We start from the raw sequence: 19,775 nt of genomic DNA, 5'->3' as shown, positions 1-19,775 counted from the left end.
GGTCTGGAACACTTGGTAGATGCCAGTTTCTCCTCTGACCAACTACTCTATGTAGAAGAAGAGCTGGAAATTACAACACACCTGCATAAAATGGAATTTGTTAATAGACCCAACAGGAATGCCCTCAAATAACACCCCTTTTCCTGATGCTAATATTACTGAATCATTTTAATTCCATGGAAGTCATTAACGTGTAAAAAGTTTCTGTTTCTAAAGTTTACTTCTATGAAAAGCATGCAGATAAATGAATAGATCAACGGCTAACTATCAGGTTTTAGTGCTTCTGCGATTGCCTTGGCAGGTTACCTGATTCCTCCTTTCTCTTCACCCCACTCCACCTTTCTTACACATGAAGACATTAAAAACACTTATTTAAACGATACAATAAGAAGTCTATTACCATATTTTAAAACTAAAAATTCACTCTACTTTTGCTTCAAGCTTGGCACTCTATAGTTGTAAGAAGAATGAACACTCAAGCTACACAAATGAAATAAAAGAAGTAATACACACATTTATGTCATAAAGCAATTAACATTGCTTTAGGATGACTGTTCAGGAAACTTTTAATAAAAGCAAGCCATAAAAAGAGCTTCCAAGGAAAGAAAGTAGTTGGGAGAGGTTTGCTATACTCTGGGTTTGTGGAACAGCTTGTATAAAGGTTAACAGGCAAGGAATGGAAGATGACAAAAGTTTCCCAGCTAGAGCTAAAAAGCACATTCTAAGGAAAAACAGAAATTATCTCCTGCTTAAAAGGGTAGATTCAACAGATGAATCTCAGAAAAGCTACATATTCCTGAGATTTAGATTTATTGCAGGTTGTAGGGAATACAGATTCCAAAATACAGGTAACTCTTCGGAAAGCTAGAAATAGTGGCATAACTGAATACAGAAAAGAATTCTACCAGGGCAGGTGGGAAAATAATAATGAACAACAGAAACAAGGGACCTAGTCCACTGAATCACTGCAGCCACAATCATCTTTTAAACTGATCATTTCCCTCCTCTAGCTTAAAACCTTTCAAAGCCTCTGTATGTGTTACAACCTCCTGGAAGGAAATCCACATTGTTTCCTACACTCTGTCCCTCCAAATAAACATATCCTATATGTAACTATCAGGTTAATGTTCCTGAAGTGCAGTTCCTCTCTTACACAGGAAGAATAATGTGAACCATTGAGAACTAAGGCAGGCTTTAAATACATTAGAGAATAAAGAACAAAAGCCCAATGTTTACTCATTATCTCATTTTTAATAATCTCATTTTATTGGGGAGAAAACTGACACTCTGTGGTCAAATGATTGACCCAAGAAAACACACAATATGAGAAAATAACTAGGACTTAGATCTAGACCCTCCAGTTGGAATTGCAACACTTTTTCTACACAATGTTGTCGTAAATATTACTGGAGAAAAGACGTGGTACTGGAGCTACCACTGTTGATAATATGCCAGGAACTAAGCTAGGGACTCGTGTGTGTGCATGTGCTAAGTCACTTTATTTACATCTCACTCTGGGCCACTCTTATGTACCGTAACCTGCCAGGCTTCTCTGTCCTGGGATTCACCAGATCAGAACACTGGAGTGGGTTTGCCATGCCCTCTTCCGGGGGATCTTCCCAAACCAGGGATCGAAGCTGCATCTCTTATATCTCCTGCATTGGAAGGCAGGTTCTTTACCAGTAGCAACACCTAAGAAGCCTCATGCTAGGAACCTAATGGTATTTTATTTCATCCTGATCTAAGACTGACTAGTGGCCTCTTTTACAGACTGAGGCTCCTGGAGATTTGAGCACTAATTTATTCAACATAATGCATCAAAGACTCAAAGTGATTGGTCTAATATCCCCTCTCATGTGTCCAACTCTAAAACCCACATTCATGTTGCTATGCTAATCTATCTCCCAGAAGCAATCAGAAGAAATCAAGTCCAACACTGAAGCTTTATTCTTCAACCTGGCTGATATAACAATAATCTAATTTTATAAATGCATCTTAATCAAAATGTAGGCAGTGTATATAAATAGATTTTTTATCTATAATTTAACAAGAGAGTATATGCACATTCACTAAAGCCACTAAGAAGGATTAGAATCATATTTAATTGTTCAAGTCAGAAAGTTCATTTGATTCCTACAAATGAGATCCAGGTTGTTCATGAACTCATGCACACGAAAGATCTTTTAAAGCTGACTTGTAAATCGTAGTAGTTATAACTTTTGGTTGACAAAACAAAAATAAGCATGAAATTTATTTCCCTTAAGAAGCTGTACTGTCATGTTTCCCCATGGACTGCTCCCAGTCTTAGCCTCATGATGAGCAAACCATGTACTAGCTGAGGATATTCAGTCAAATATCAGTTAATTTTTCTATACAGAAAACAGGACCTATTTATAGCACAGGAAACTCTATTCAATACTCTTCAATAACCTAAATGGCAAAAGAATCTGAAAAACAGCTACATGTACATGTATATGGGGCTTCCCCGATGGCTCAGTGTAAAGAATCTACCTTTAATGCAGGAGACGCAGGAGACCCAGGTTCCATCCCTGGGCTGGTAAGATACCCTGGAGAAGGAAATGGCAACCCACTCCAGTATTCTTGCCTGGGAAAATCCCATGAACAGAGGAGCCCAGCAAGCTACTGTCCATAGGGTTCCAAAGAGTCGAACACAACTGAGCACACACACTGTGTATGCATAACCAAAACATTGTGCTGTACATCCGAAACTAGCACAATAATGTAAATCAACTATACTCCAATATAAAATAAAAGCTAAAAAAATACTCCAAAGACTTTACCTGTCACATACTGTTTTACAGCATCCCAAATTTTATTACTCTCAAACCACCAGAAATCTCAACAGAAAACTTTTAAAAGATCATCAAAAGGTATTACAGAAACTTGCCAGCTTTTAAAATATACCTAGGTAGACTTATTTTAGAAGAAACTTGAGTTTGGGGACTTCCCTGGGTGGTCCAGTGGTTAAGAATCCACCTTGCAATGCAGGAGACTTGGGTTAAATCCCTGGTCGGAGAACTAAGATTACATATGCTGAGGAACAACTAAGCCCATGAGCTACAACTAAGAGCCAACACAGCCAAATAAATAAATCGAATTAAAATTTGAAGATTAAAAAAAAAGAAAGAAACGGAGTTTTGTTGAGGAAGAACACAATATTAAGAAGTATGAAAGAAAAAAGGTGCTGGGTTTGGTTTAATTGTACATATGCAACAGCTTCTCCCCGACCCAGTTTCTGGTCTCCTCCAGACAACATTTGTTCTAGCCACACGGGACATGTGTACACTTTTCAGAACACACCATGGTGTTTCAGATCTGTGGACCTTTGCCCCACCCTTCCATATCCACAAACTGCAGTAGTAGTGGGCAAAACAGAATTTAACATCACATGATATTTAACAGGAAAAGAATAAAGAGGTGAAATAGGTGAGATCTCGACAAGTTAAAAAACTTTTTAATGTTTTCAGTGCTTACAATAGATGACATACTACATGCTGAGCTAAGTTAGTGCTTTTACATAAATTCTCACAGGCTATTATATATAAGAAGTTTTTAAGAAGAAAAGTTCTAACTACTGAGTTCATGATGCAATGTGTTTTTACTTAGATACCATAATTTGGGGAATGTGTTTTACAGAACTTTAATTTTAAATGAGTTGTCAATCAAGTACTCAAAAACAGTCCTGTTAAATAATGACAGCAAAGTAACCACTGCTACTATCTAAAGTATGAAAATCATGTATTCTAGGTATTTAAGTTCTAAGCTCCTTTATGTCAGTGCTAATAAAGGTTTCAATTCTAAAGCTAAATCTGGTTTGAGCAACTTTCAAAGAATCTTTCCAAGAATGATAAACTATTCCAATTCCCATCTTGATAGTAAAACTGTAACTCCTTTTCCAATTAAACACTGGAGGCCAGGGGACTTCAAGCACCTATAGCTAACAGGTTAAACTCAAGATCAGTGAGACCCACTATCTAAAAGACATTTGAGATCTAGCAATTCTGGAAGATGCAACATTCAGCTAATTTTACTTTTGAGGAGTTCCCAAATGGGGAAGCCCTTTTCTCAATATGTATATCCTAATTTTCAGCAACATCATTAAAAACTAGCTAAGCGCCTGCTGCTGCTGCTCTTAAAGTGACAAACACCCAGGGGTCAACTAGAATATGGTTGAATTTTTTGCTAGAAATCTAGATGGCACAGTATGGACAAATATAATTTAAATATAAACACACACATGCATACATACACACACACAACTGTCCTTTTCAAATAGATTAGTGTTAGCAAGTTGCTACCTGTCTAAGCTAGGAGGGTGGGGAAAATGAACAGGGAGATGGAAGGTACACTGTTCAAGTGCTGAGTAAAGGACATCAGGCAGGAAAAGTAGTAATACAGTAAATCAGCTCATGAAAACTACTAGACATTTACTCAAAACAAGCAGATACAGCCATCAGCAGACATTTCTTTCCCTTCTAGGATATGAGAGGAAGCTAAGGAAGAAACACTAAAGAGGCTGAACCAAATCTACCTCTACTTTCTTTAAGGTATATACTTACAAAAATGGTTATGAGTGAACTGAGTTTCTCCATATCATTTTGTTTCTCCTTCAGTTTACTTGCTTAGGTCTCTTTTTGTTTAAAATAAAATGTAAATTTTGGTGGCTTGAAAAACTGTGTGGTCATGAGTATAAAAGAATGAGCTGATCAAGTTCTGGACTTGGCAGTGAAGAGACATAGGTTAGAAACTCACCAGAAGGGTAATTTCTGACCGATCACAACTTCTCTGTAGATAATAACAGAATAAAACTACAATAATAATGCTTAAATGCTGCTTAAATGTGAAAGTACCTAGATCACTGCCCATTAGAGTAAAGCATAAACATTACTGACTTTGAAGGCACAATCTGATAATCAGTTACCGCTAATGTCGCAATTCTAAAGTCAAAACATTTTCCTATAAATTTTTAATTTAATGTTCAAGAAGTACTTATGCTTGTTTTAAATTTTTCACACTTTTATGTTTATTTCAATTATGTCAATGATGATCCAATCTGTGGCTCTAATTCATGCCTTCAAGCATTTTCCTTTCTCTTGATAAATTCATTAATTCAACAAATATTTTAACATTTACAATGTGCCACCCCTTTTCAAAGTACTGAGAATATCTTTGTGTATAAATCAAGACCAAAATCCTTGGCAGCAGTTTACAATGTATTGATAATTAGAATGTTAGATAGTGGCAAACACTATGGACAGAAAGAGAAGGAAAGGATAAGGGAGACAGGGGGTGAGGTATACAATTTTAAATAAGCCCTCAATGAGGTAATATTTGAGCAAAGATCTGAAGGAAGTGGTGAAAGGAAGATTTCCTGCAAAGGGAATAAACAGCAGGTCCAAGGGCCTCAAAGCAGGAGTGTTTCGGCGAGGAACAGATTTCAAGAGGTTATTAGGAGACAAGAGATTATGGGAGTTTGTGTGAGTACAGGTCGGGGTGTGCATGTACATGTTGTAGGGAACATCAGGAAGGTTTTGAGCTTTTTACCCCAAATTTTGAGTCAAAGAAGATGAAGATCTGAAGAGAGGAAGGTCAGCGTGAACTTGGCTGTGGAGCAGAGAAAGAGAAAAGGCATACGAGAAGCAGCAGAAGAAACTAGTTAAGAGGCTATGGGACTATGTAGGTTAAAGATGACAAAGCCTCACACAGGATAGAAGCTGTTTGAAGTTTCAGAACCTCCAGACATATTTTAAAGACAAAACCAACCACATCTGATGATACTGTGGATCATGGAGATGAAGCAAAAAGAGGACTAGGACAATGGCGACTCCAAGGTTTCTAGCCTAAGTGACCCAAAGGATGGAGTTACTTCATGAAATGAGGAAAACCTAAGGAGAAGATGGGGGGGGTTTCATTTCTTAATTTTGTATCTGTATGAGACTGTGGTTGTTTACCAAACTTTTGGTGATGTAAGTTATCATTATGCTGCATACCGTAAACTTATGTAAGCTATATGTCAATTATATCTCAATAAAACTGAGAGACAAAATACATTAGGGAAAAAGAAGGGGGTTTTGGTAGTTCAGTTTAGATATAATAAATTGGACGTGCTCAGATATTCTAACAGAGTTTACTACAGTTTATCAGAACTTTCTGTGGAGTAAGGTGATATGATGAGTCAGGTTAGTCTATTTAGTTCTTGGTTGCAGTTCGAATTTTTTAAAAATGAGGTAAATGGTTCTCACATTGGCAGCACACATACTAAGACTGGAATGATACAGAGATTAGCATGACCCCTGGGCAAGGATGACACACAAATTCATGAAGCACTCCATATTTTGAAAAACCAAAAACGGGGGTAAATGTATTATTTATTAAACAAGTGTTCTAGTAATATCAGTAATTATGCATCTTCTTGCCATCTATATCTGTCAATGTTAAATAAACAATAATGTGGTAAACATATTTAAGAAAATCTCTACTTATACAGACTAACTTAGAGACAGTCCAAGCACTGCAGAGGTTAAAATAATAAAGGCAATCTCAGCTAAGAACAGGAGCCTATTATCTGATGATCACCAGTCACCAAAATGCTTCTCAGTCTGAATCCCACAGATTAGAAGGAAACTTAACAGACAACATATATGAAGTGCTTTCCACTTGACACTAAGCATCTCATTTAAATTACCAACTACCTTCCAGTAGCTCATAAGGCTGAAAGAAGTTATTAAAGCTAAAGGATGGTCCTATAACTTCAGCCATCCTAGAAAGAACTAGTTTGAAAGTCTCTAAGGACTTCTTTTCATCTATTGCTTTAATTTTCCATCACCATGCTTCACCTACATTTTGTATTCTCTTCATGCTCTTCCATTTCCTAATGCCAAATGTTATAAAAGTTTGATGTGCAGCAATGTTTGGGTATATATTTTAAATAGGAAAGGAACATGAAAGAAAATCATGTATTAAAGAGTTCTAAAACGTGACACATGTTTCTGAGATAGAATTGTGTTGAAATGTATTAATAGAAGTCACATTTTCAGGCTGTAGGCCTAGAATTACAACTTTGTTAAACAGAAAAGAACTGCAGAGAATCTGGGAAGTATGTGTCTTCTAGGGAGAAAGGTATAAAAAGATAAAGGAACCTCTGTGATACACTTGATATTCTTGATAGTTCTGTGATATTCTCACCTCACTCTCATTTTAACTTCAATTAGAAAATTACTGCCACAAAGTATCAAGATTTTAGACACTTGAACAATTCAGTTCAGTTCAGTTCAGTCCAGCTGCTCAGTTGTGTCTGACTCTTTGCAACCCCATGAATCGCAGCACACCAGGCCTCCCTGTCCATAACCAACTCCTGGAGTTCACTCAGACTCACGTCCATCGAGTCAGTGATGCCATCCAGCCATCTCATCCTCTGTCGTCCCCTTCTCCTCCTGCCCCCAATTCCTCCCAGAATCAGAGTCTTTTCCAGTGAGTCAACTCTTCGCATGAGGTGGCCAAAGTACTGGAGTTTCAGCTTTAGCATCAGTCCTTCCAAAGAACACCCAGGACTGATCTCCTTTAGAATGGACTGGTTGGACAGGTTATAACTCCTCCCTATTTTAGGTTACATTTATCAACCAAGTTATTTCATCAGATGCAGGGGCTGTTTTATTTCACCTATCTAATAGTTTAAATTCTTCAAACAGTTCTTAAGTCAATCATGTAATACTAGGACATGTATTATAACACCATCTCTGTTTTGGGCACTTCAGAGTGCACATAATTTTGTACATTTTACTAATTGTCACAATTATCCAATGATTATATTTAAAGCCTCAAGTCATCTATGTCCAGTCTAACATTATATTATACCTTTGACCACTGTGGTGTCTACCACTAGTAGGATAAGCATTTTAAGTCATTTTTCCAACAGCCATAATATATTTGAGTTGTAAAAAGTAAAATCATCCCTGTGGCAGCAAACACTATTTTCAAACAGTGGGTCTCTACAGGAGTGTAGTGCTTTGCATAGTTTTATCAAATTCAATTTTACCGTATCCACTTTTCAATAACAAACAAAAAACCCAAGATTCCTCCCACCAAAAACCAACAAACAAAAAACTCAAACAAACGCAACCTAAATGTCTACCAGGAGATGGATGGATTTTTAAAATGTGGTAGTACATGCATACAATTAAACACTATTCTACCTTAAAAAGGCAGGAAATTCTGACACATGCTACAACATGGATGAACCTTGAAGACCTCATGTTAAGTGAAATAAGCCAGTCACAAAAGGAGAATACTGTATGACTCCACTCACATGAGGTACGTAGAACAGTCAAATTTCATAGAGACAGAAAGCAGAATGGTAGTTACAAAGGGCTCAAGATAGGGGGGAACAGAGTTAATTAATAGGTTCAGAGTTTCAGTTTCGGAAGATGGAAAAAGTTCTGAACGATAGGCTATGGTTTTTCCAGTGGTCATGTATGGATGTGAGAGTTGGACTGTGAAGAAGGCTGAGCGCCGAAGACTTGATGCTTTTGAATAAACTGTGGTGTTGGAGAAGACTCTTGAGAGTCCCTTGGACTACAAGGAGATCCAACCAGTCCATTCTGAAGGAGATCAGCCCTGGGATTTCTTTGGAAGGAATGATGCTAAAGCTGAAGCTCCAGTCCTTTGGCCACCTCATGCGAAGAGTTGACTCATTGGAAAAGACTCTGATGCTGAGAGGGATAGGGGGCAGGAGGAGAAGGGGACGACAGAGGATGAGATGGCTGGATGGCATCACTGACTCGATGGATGTGAGTCTCAGGGAACCCCGGAGTTGTTGATGGACAGGGAGGCCTGGCTTGCTGCAGTTCATGGGGTCGCAAAGAGTCGGACACGACTGAGCAACTGAACTGAACTGAACTGAATACCACTGAACTGTACAGCTAAAAATGGTTAAAAAAAATAAGTCTTATTTTACATACATTTTGCTCAATTAAAAAAACTGAAGACACCTCGTGCAAATACACCAACAGTGGATAGTAAACTATCTTCCTTGTATTTTAAGAAACTTTCCCTTTATCACAAATCTATTTCTCATTCTATTTTTGTAAATGGTGCCAGGAAAATTCCTTTTTTTTTTTTTTTGCTACACTACATGGCTTGCAGAATCTTAGTTCCCCAACCAGGGATGGAACCCAAGCCCACCAAATCCTAACCACTGGACCACCAGGGAATTCCCAAGAAAAGTAATTCTAAATGTACACTAAGAACTCAAGAATCATTAACTTTTTAAAGTAAACATTATACTATACAAATACAGTAATATGAGCCCACCTGTCCTGAAGAAAACCCAAACTACATTCATATACTTTTATATGCATTTAGATACATGGAAAATTGGAAGAATATATCTCAAAATTTTAAAACTGGTTACCTCTGGAGAAGGAAGTAGAACTAGAGGCTTCTAAATTACCATAATAATGATACAAGAATATATTCTCATGTTAATTGTGTAACATTCCAAATGGGTTACAAACAGGCACAAAGAGATACATAGATTATCTCTCTCATTCCTGATCTACCTGGCCTAATCTAGTTCCTACTCTATTTACCCAAAGATACAAAATTTAACTGAATGGCAGTGGCTACGCAGAACAGAAGCACAAGCAGCCTAACTTGGCACAGACCTACGGTGGCCCAGGCTCCCTAACGACATTCACGGTTGCCAGGGACACACTTCTCAGGCCCAGTCTAGCAGAGCTGACTAGACAGCCACATTTTCACTCGGCCACTACTTAGTCTTACCCTTCTATTGATTCTGTTTTCTTCCATTTTAAAGGAATCTTTACAAACATTGGGCACTTGCAGTTTTTAAAACTAATCTGTCTCCTACAAGAACTACGTGTCCTGACAGGGAGGGTCAGAGAACAGACAGTATCCCAGGTATTCCTGAACAAAATATCCTGCCTCCAGATTCCCAGAACTCATCTTTCTCTAGCATAATTTGAAAGTTTAAGGGAATTCCCTGGCAGTCCAGTGTTTAGGACTTGGCATTTTCACTGTTTGAGGGCTTAGCTTCCAGTCCTGGTCAGGGAACTAAGATCCCAAACTAAGATCCCAAGCCAAACGGCATGGCAAGGGGGGAAAAAAAAGGTTTAAAAATAATAAGAGTAAGAAATCCTTCAAAAAGCCATTGATGAAATCCCCAGTCCTAAGTAATCATTCCTTATTTTTATGTACTTGCAAAATGTCTCTATTATAGGAGTCACCGTGTTCTACTTCATATTAGTTATAAGCATAGCTGGATTCCCCACTAAAGCACAAAGACTAAACTCTCTTGACCCATCTTTTATAAACTTAAGTTATTCAAAGATATTACCTGTTCTCAAGAAATGACTCCTTTTCTTCAAGAAAAGAACAGAATTTTTTGAACATAGTTCCATGCATGATACTAGGTACTAGCTCACAGACATGATGTTCAATTTCAGAATAACATTGTCAATAAGCAATTTCAAATCAAATAAAAAGGATCAATGAGAAGATGTCATAAATTTCCATTTTAACTTATTTGGTTAACTGAAAGCTTTGAGTTGAAAAAGAGATTATAATCTCAAAAACCACTACAAGTCACTGGCAAAAGCCAGATATCCTGGAATGTGAAGTCAAGTGGGCCTTAGAAAGCATCACTACGAACAAAGCTAGAGGTGATGGAATTCCAGTTGAGCTATTCCAAATCCTGAAAGATGATGCTGTGAAAGTGCTGCACTCAATATGCCAGCAAATTTGGAAAACTCAGCAGTGGCCACAGGACTGGAAAAGGTCAGTTTTCATTCCAATCCCAAAGAAAGGCAATGCCAAAGAATGCTCAAACTACCGCACGACTGCACTCATCTCACAGGCTAGGAAAGTAATGCTCAAAATTCTCCAAGCCAGGCTTCAGCAATATGTGAACCGTGAACTTCCAGATGTTCAAGCTGGTTTTAGAAAAGGCAGAGGAACCAGAGATCAAATTGCCAACATCTGCTGGATTATGGAAAAAGCAAGAGAGCTCCAGAAAAGCATCTATTTCTGCTTTATTGACTATGCCAAAGCCTTTGTGTGGATCATAACAAACTGTGGGAAATTCTTAAAGAGATGGGAATATCAGACCACCTGATCTGCCTCTTGAGAAATTTGTATGCAGGTCAGGAAGCAACAGTTAGAACTGGACATGGAACAACAGACTGGTTCCAAATAGGAAAAGGAGTTTGTCAAGGCTGTATATTGTCACCCGGTTTATTTAACTTATATGCAAAGTACATCATGAGAAACACTGGACTGGAAGAAACACAAGCTGGAATCAAGATTGCCGGGAGAAATATCAATAACCTCAGATATGCAGATGACACCACCCTTATGGCAGAAAGTAAAGAGGAACTCAAAAGCCTCTTGATGAAAGTGAAAGTGGAGAGTGAAAAAGTTGGCTTAAAGCTCAACATTCAGAAAGCAAAGATCATGGCCTCCGGTCCCATCACTTCATGGGAAATAGATGGGGAAACAGTGGAAAGAGTGTCAGACTTCATTTTTCTGGGCTCCAAAATCACTGCAGATGGTGACTGCAGCCATGAAATTAAAAGACGCTTACTCCTTGGAAGGAAAGTTACGACCAACCTAGACAGCATATTCAAACGCAGAGACATTACTTTGCCAACAAAGGTTCATCTAGTCAAGGCTATGGTTTTTCCAGTGGTCATGTATGGATGTGAGAGTTGGACTGTGAAGAAGGCTGAGCGCCGAAGACTTGATGCTTTTGAACTGTGGTGTTGGAGAAGACTCTTGAGAGTCCCTTGGACTGCAAGGAGATCCAACCAGTCCATTCTGAAGGAGATCAGCCCTGGGATTTCTTTGGAAGGAATGATGCTAAAGCTGAAGCTCCAGTCCTTTGGCCACCTCATGCAAAGAGTTGACTCATTGGAAAAGACTCTGATGCTGGGAGGGATTGGGGGCAAGAGGAGAAGCGGACGACAGAGGATGAGATGGTTTGATGGCATCACTGACTCGATGGACGTGAGTCTCAGCGAACTCCGGGAGCTGGCAATGGACAGGGAGGCCTGGCATGCTGCGATTCATGGGGTCGCAAAGAGTCGGACATGACTGAGCGACTGATCTGATCTGATCTGAAGCAGAAAAGAAGTTCATCTCCTTTGCAACTAAAGGGAAAAAAATCTGTTTGTATCCCTTTACATCACATAAGCCTAAATACAATTACAGGTTCTGCATGTTCTGATTATTTTACCAGTTTCCTATGTAAAACTGTCAAAAAAATGAAAATACAAATCTCATTTATCATATATTTTGTGTCTATTTTCCTCGTAACCCACATTTGACAGTATGAACAAAATCCTGCCTTCTTATAAGTATTTAATATTAAATAAAATTGATAAGGATCTAAAAATCATTTGAGAAATGTTAAACTTGCTGAAAATATTCCTTGGTAGTGGTATATGCTATGCTTTGCTCTGAATAGTATTATGAATTATAAATGACAACTGCCAATAAGAGCTAATACTTACTATCAGTAAATATGGTGTGTAAAAAAGACTCTCAGGTCTTATCTCCTTTACTTACAACCAAACTTCCATGGGCAGGTATAATAAATTAGTTCCACTTTACAGAAATAGAAATTGAGGTTTAAAGAAGTAACTTGCAAGAAAATGATTTTTAAGAGGTACAGCCAGAGTTCAAAGCTAGATCTTCCTGACTTCAAAACTAATACAGTTGATCCTTGAACAACACGGTTTGAACTGTGCAGGTCCAGTTATACAGGGATCTTTTTTTTTCCTCCAATAAACATGCACTATAGTACCACGCAATCCATGGCTGGATGAATCTGAGGATGAGCAACTACGGGTACAGAGAGCTGAACCGCAAAGTTTCATGGGGATTCTCCACTGTACAGGGGTCTGGCGCCACTAACCCCCAAGTTGTTCATGGATCAACTGAATTCACCTGCCACTCATCCTACACATTTAACAAATTATATCAGAATAAGTCTGTTCTGCTACAATGTATGTTTCTTTGCTGTGAGTTACTTCTTAGGCAACTACAGTGTGGAATGATGCTGGTGTAAAAGGAATTCATGATGCTTCATACACTGTTTTTCCTAGCATATTAAATGTCTTAAGCCAACTGAGGAAAGCTTTTTCACAAACAAACATAAAAGCTTAGTAATAGATTAATATTTTAAGGAAAAAGCCCTGAAAATCTACAAAAGTACTTTTCTTTCTTATAAATAGTTGGTTTAGTAGCTTCAGTAATTGTTCTTCTTTCAGTTTGGGTCAACCTATCTGCCAAAGCTGCCTGTGCAAATGAAGCAAAAACAACAACAACAACAACCTTCCAGTAATAAAACAATGGGTTAATGAAGAATGCTACACATAAAATTAACTTTTCATTTTAATGAAGATAGCCTCTTAGAAGCAATGCCCTTCCAGGACCTACAACTAGAAGAGGCTGAGCCTAACATTTGAGATTCCACAGACTGACAGTAAAAAAAGGTACAAATCCTAGTCTTTTTATTATTAGGATTGCTATTGTTTTTAGTTATTATCCAAGATCAGAGTTTCAGGGAACTTCACTAGTCTGTCTCAACTCTTTTTTTGCCCATGAGCTTATTCCTTTCACTGCACAAATCTGCAAGTCTCAAGTTTTGTCAAGCTACATAGTCGTCCCTCAGTATTTGCAGGTGATTGGTTCCAGGACCCCCTCAGATACCAAAATCTACAGATGCCCAAGTGCCATATAAAAAATAACACAGTATTTGCATAAAACCTGTGTATATCCTCATCTCTAGATTACTTATAGTACCTAATATAATGTGAAAAGAAAGTGAAGTTGCTCAGTCATATCTGACTCTGCAACTCCATGCACTGTAGCCCACCAGACTCCTCACTGCGTGGGATTTTAAAGACAAGAATACTGGAGTGGGTTGCCATTTCCTTCTCCAGGGGATCTTCCCAACCGAGGGATGGAACCCGGTCTCCTACATTGCAGGCAGACTCTTTACCATCTCAGCTTCCAGGGAAGCCCCGTTTTTCCAATGAAATACAATGCAAATATCCATAAATACTATATAAAAAGCTCTGCCAAAAAAAAAAAAAGCTCTGCCAGCAAGTGGCAAATTCAAATTTTGCTTTTTAGGAACTTTTGGAATTTTTTCCCACGAAATAGTTTCGAATCACGATTGACCTTTCAGATGTAGAATCTGCAGATACAAAGTGAAAGTGTTAGTCACTCAGTCATGTCCTACTGTTTACAATCCCAAGGACTGTAGCCCCCACAGGCACCTCTGTCCATGGAATTCTCCAGGCAAGAATACTGCAGTGGGTTTGCCATTTCCTTCTCCCTTCTTTCTATTCCCGACCAGGGACTGAACCTGGGTCTCCTGCAATGCAGGCAGATTCTTTACTGTCTGAGCCACCAAGCAAGTTTGGCAGCAACTCCAGTGTGCATTATACAAAACATCCCTTATGAACCTTTAGTACATGGACTGACCAAAATGCCACAGATAGTTTTTTGTGAGGTAAACTCCAATGCTATAGAGAAAATAATGTGTGTTAAAACTGCTCCATTAGGAGTAAAATGCAGCAGGAGTGATTAATGACACTTTGATGATTTTTTATTGATCTTTAAACAAAGATCAATGTAGACATGAGAAACACACATACCCCAACACAGCTCTTAATGTATTTCATTTCTTAACAACTAGAGAAGATGATCCTATGGAGAATGATTCTACTGAATAATCTAAGGCTATTCAGCTTACATGAATTTCCAAAGCTATAAATACAGCATCAAAACAAAAAGCTCACATAGAAAGATAAACATAATTTGCCTAGAAAACAGGACGTATAAAATATATATTTTCATACACAATTGCCCAGAATTAATTGTTTATAACAAAGCATTCTCGGAAAAAATTACTCAAGTGATACCCGGAGACCTAAGTTAAGTGACTAAATATAGGTTTAGGTTCTGATAACTAATTGCCACACCAACAAACAATCCACTGATCACCAGAAAGGTATCCTACAATTCAACTCAATTCTGACACTACCTACCCAGATTTGCATAAAACCTATGCACATCCTCATCTCTAGATTACTTATAATACCTAATACAATGTGAAAGGAAAGTGAAAGTGTTAGTAGCTCAATCATGTCTGACTCTTTGCAACTCCATGCACTGTAGCCCACCAGACTCCTCCATGCATGGGATTTTAAAGACTGGATGGAACTCTGGTTTCAGAGGTTCCAGTGACCTTCACCTGGGGTTTCAGAAGCCAGCCTCAAGCCCAGGTTATTACCTGTGTTTCTGACCAATCACCTATACAGATCAGAGGTTCCCATGACCCCCTCCTTCAGTTCAGTTCAGTCACTCAGTCGTGCCCGACTCTTTGCGACCCCATGGGCTGCAGCACGTCCTCCCTGGAAGACTCATTTGCTAGAGTGGCTCACGCTTAATACATTCAGCTCAGCTCAGTTCACTCAGTCGTGTCCGACTCTTGCAACCCCATGGACTCCACCATGCCAGGCCTCACTGTCCATCACCAACTACCAGAGCTTACTCAAACTCATGTCCTCTGAGTCAGTGATGCCATCCAACTCATCCTCTGTCGTCCCTTCTTCTCCCGCCTTCAATCTTTCCCAGCGTCAGGGCCTTTTCCAATGAGTCAGTTCTTCACATCAGGTGGCCAAAGTACTGGAGTTTCAGCTTCAGCATCAGTCCTTCCAATGAATATTTAGGACCAATTTCCTTTAGGATGGACTGGTTGATCTTCCTGCTGTCCAGGGGACTCTCAAGAGACTTCTCCAACACCACAGTTCAAAAGCATCAATTCTTCAGCTCTCAGCTTTAAGGTCCAACTCTCACATCCATACATGACTACTGGAAAAACCATAGCTTGGACTAGATGGATCTTTGTTGGCAAAGTAATATCTCTGCTTTTTAATATGCTGTTTAGGTTGGTCATATCTTTTCTTCCAAAGAGTAAGTATCTTTTTTTAATTTCATGGCTGCAGTCACCATCTGCAGTAATTCTGGAGCTCAGAAAAATAAATTCTGTCACTGTTTCCAGTTTCCCCATCTATTTGCCATGAAGTGATGGGACCAGATGTCACATCTTAGTTTTCTGAATGTGGAGTTTTAGGCCAATGTTTCCACTCTCCTCTTTCACTTTCGTCAAGAGATTCTTTAGTTCTTCGCTTTCTGCCACAAGTGTGGTGTCATCTGCATATCTGAGGTTATTGATATTTCTCCCGGCAATCTTGATTCCATCTTGTGCTTCATCCAGTCCAGCGTTTCTCATGATGTACTCTGCATATAAATAAGCAAGGTGACAATATACAGCCTTGACGTACTCCTTTCCCAATTTGGAACCAGTCTGTTGTTCCATGTCCAGTTCTAACTATTGCTTCCTGACCTGCATAGAGATTTCTCAAGAGGCAGGTCAGATGGTCTGGTATTCCCATCTCTTTAAGAATTTCCCACAGTTTGTTGTGATCCACACAAAGGCTTTGGCATAGTCAATAAAGCAGAAATAGATGCTTTTCTGGAACTCTCTTGCTTTTTTGATGATCCAAGGGATGTTGGCAATTTGATCTCTGGTTCCTCTGCCTTTTCTAAATCCAGCTTGAACATCTGGAAGTTCACAGTTCCTGTACTGTTGAAGTCTGGCTTGGAGAATTTTGAGCATTACCTTGCTAGAGTGTGAGATGAGTGCAGTCGTGCGGTAGTTTGAGCATTCTTTGGCATTGCCTTTCTTTGGGATTGGAATGAAAACTGACCTTTTCCAGTCCTGAGTTTTCCAAATTTGCTGGCATATTGAGTGCAGCACTTTCACAGCATCATCTTCCAGGATTTGAAATAGCTCAACTGGAATTCCATCACCTCCACTAGCTTTGTTCATAGTGATGCTTTCTAAGGCCCACTTTGCACTCCAGAATGTCTGGCTCTAGGTGAGTGATCACACCATCGTGGTTACCTGGGTCATGAAGATCATTTTTGTACAGTTCTGTGTATTCCTGCCACCTCTTATATTTTCTGCTTCTGTTAGGTCCATACCATTTCTGTCCTTTATTGTGCCCATCTTTGCATGAAATAGTCCCTTGGTGTCTGTAATTTTCTTGAAGAGATCTCTAGTCTTTCCCATTCTATTGTTTTCCTCTATTTCTTTGCACTGATCACTGAGGAAAGATTTCTTATCTCTCCTTGCTATTCTTTGGAACTCTGCATTCAAATGGGTATAACTTTCCTGTTTTCCTTTGCCTTTCTCTTCTTTCTTTTCACAGCTATTTGTAAGGCCTCCTCAGACAACCATTTTGCCTTTTTGCATTTCTTTTTCTTGGAGATGGTCTTGATCCCTGCCTCCTGTACAATGTCATGAACCTCTGTCCATAGTTCTTCAGGCACTCTATCAGATCTAATCCCTTGAATCTATTTCTCACTTTCACTGTATAATTGTAAGGGATTTGACTTAGGTCATACCTGAATGGTCTAGTGGTTTTCCCTACTTTCTTCAATTTGAGTCTGAATTTGGCAATAAGGAGTTCATGATCTGAACCACTGTCAGCTCCCCGTCTTGTTTTTGCTGACTGTATAGAGCTTCTCCATCTTTGGCTCCAAAGAATATAATCAATCTGATTTCGGTATTGACCATGTGGGTGATGTCCATGTGTAGAGTTACTACAATCTTACTACATTACTGATTTATAATAAAGCATATATCTCAAACTGGAAGAGATGCAAAGGGCAAGGAATGGGGAAAGGTCGGAAAGTTACCTCATTAACATATTAACATAACAAAAGACACTTTTTATCACTCTCATTATTTAGGAAATTCAAAAGGTTTTAGGAGCTCTGAGTCAGGAACTGTGGACAAGACCTAACATGTATGAGAAATAAATTCTGGTCATCTGACGACCAGATTTATAGATCACAATATCACAGTGGTCAAAAATGCATTTCTTTTTTCTATTATAGTCTTAATGTTGTGCCTTCCTATTTCCCTGTCTCTATCTATATAGTCTCATTATTATGTTTTTCATGTCGGAGATTACACAGTAATCTGTACAGTATTACCACATTTATTGTTTAAATCAACAGAGTTGGGAAAAGAGGTTATGCATTTTATAAAATAAAACAAGAAAATTTCAAGTAATCATTTAAGTAATCAAAAATTAATATGTAAAACACTTTCATTTACTCCAGGAAAGTTTCCTTCATTACTTTTGACTTGAGCAATTATAATAAATTAGTTCATCTTCCATGTGTGCATGCACACTCTGCCCTGCTTGACTCTTTGCGACCCTGTGGACTGTGGCCCTCCAGGCTCCTTTGTCTACTGAGTTTTCCATGCAAGGATACTGGAATGAGTAGCCATTCCCTTCTCCAGGGGATATTCCTGACACAGGGACTGAACCCACATCTCTTGCAATTGCCTGCATTGGCAGGCTGGTCCTTTACCACTGTGCCACCTGTATCATCAATTTAGAGTGAGAGTTATTCAAAATCACGTTTTCTGCCTGCATGACATTTTTCCAGAAACCACACAAGCAAATTATTCCTGTGCATATGTCATCATCTCCCAATTTCACACCTAAAACCTGTTTCCCATATCAAATGATGGAACCTGTAATTAATACCATTGCTCAAATCAGAACATGAGGTTAGCTTTGACTCCTGTCTTCATTTCACACACCATATCTAATCTTGGCACACTTTGCCTCAGGGTCTTTCCATTTGCTGTTCCTTCTTCCTCAAATGCTCTGCCACAAACATGCCTCACATTGTCACCTTATCCTTAAGGTCCTTTGCACAAGTGTCCCCATCTCAGAGACCTTCCAAAAACACTTTATCTTGTTGCAACCTCTTCCTGACACTCCTTATCCTATTTCCAGCATTCTTTCTCTTCTAAAGTCCTTATCTCAATAAATATTATACTCGGGATACAGCTGGCACTCCAAAACTTTGAATATATCACTAGGGCTCAGTCAGTTTATGTCAGATAGTCCCAGACTGAGGGAATAAGAGGGTTCCACAATGTGAAGGGTTGATAACGGTACCCTCATTGATCTGTTTCAACATATCATAAATTACCTAGTTTAATGACCTGAGCCCACAGAAAACAGGTGAGGGACTTAAGATAATTCGTGCAACAAAAGTAGCATTGGAGATAATACTAATAATTTAAGCACACTAAACAGATAAATGGCAGAAGGGGACCTTTTCTTCTTAGTATTCCCTCTTTACCAAGTAAAAATGATTAACCAGATACAGTAAGAATCAAAAAGAAGATACAGATAACTTTTTAAAACACAGATTTACACCTATTACCAACAATAACGTCTCCCTGTGTATAAAATTTGCCCCAATATATTAGCAAATGACAGTGTAAAGCAACAACAATTAGTAAATACTTAAAACTTTAAGTACTTAAAACATTAACAGATCTCTAGGTTGTGAGCTTTTTCTCTCTGGCAAGATTTAAAGTCACGATTTCCAGTTTAGAACTTTGGAAATCACTAAGTTTAGGTGCTTCTTTTATGATTTCTTATAAAATAGTATAAGATAAACACATACCGTGGGGAAAAACTTATTTTTCCTGTAATGGTAGACAAGGCTTAAATATGACTTGGGGAATAACATGAACATAAACCAAAATGTATCTTTCTGTGAGTAAACTACTGTATAAATATACACAGAAAATACTGTTCAAGATTATGGTGGGGAGAAGAACTAGT

At 38.6% G+C, this 19,775-nt stretch overlaps 1 protein-coding gene and 1 non-coding gene across 9 annotated transcripts in view; one reads left to right on the top strand and one right to left on the bottom strand.

Annotated features, from left to right (window-relative positions):
• The window catches only part of RBPJ (recombination signal binding protein for immunoglobulin kappa J region), a 242,172-nt gene that overhangs the window by 75,115 nt on the left and 147,282 nt on the right, over positions 1 to 19,775 (bottom strand). The window lies entirely within an intron of this gene.
• LOC133250179 (U6 spliceosomal RNA) lies at positions 6,256 to 6,359 on the top strand. Its single transcript, XR_009737283.1, has one exon. It is a non-coding gene; the product is annotated as a U6 spliceosomal RNA (small nuclear RNA).

Source organism: Bos javanicus, chromosome 6 (assembly GCF_032452875.1).
Source record: "Bos javanicus breed banteng chromosome 6, ARS-OSU_banteng_1.0, whole genome shotgun sequence".
Taxonomy (NCBI): domain Eukaryota; kingdom Metazoa; phylum Chordata; class Mammalia; order Artiodactyla; family Bovidae; genus Bos; species Bos javanicus.
Note: the sequence above shows the minus strand (reverse complement) of the source record. Positions and strands in the feature narration are given on the sequence as shown.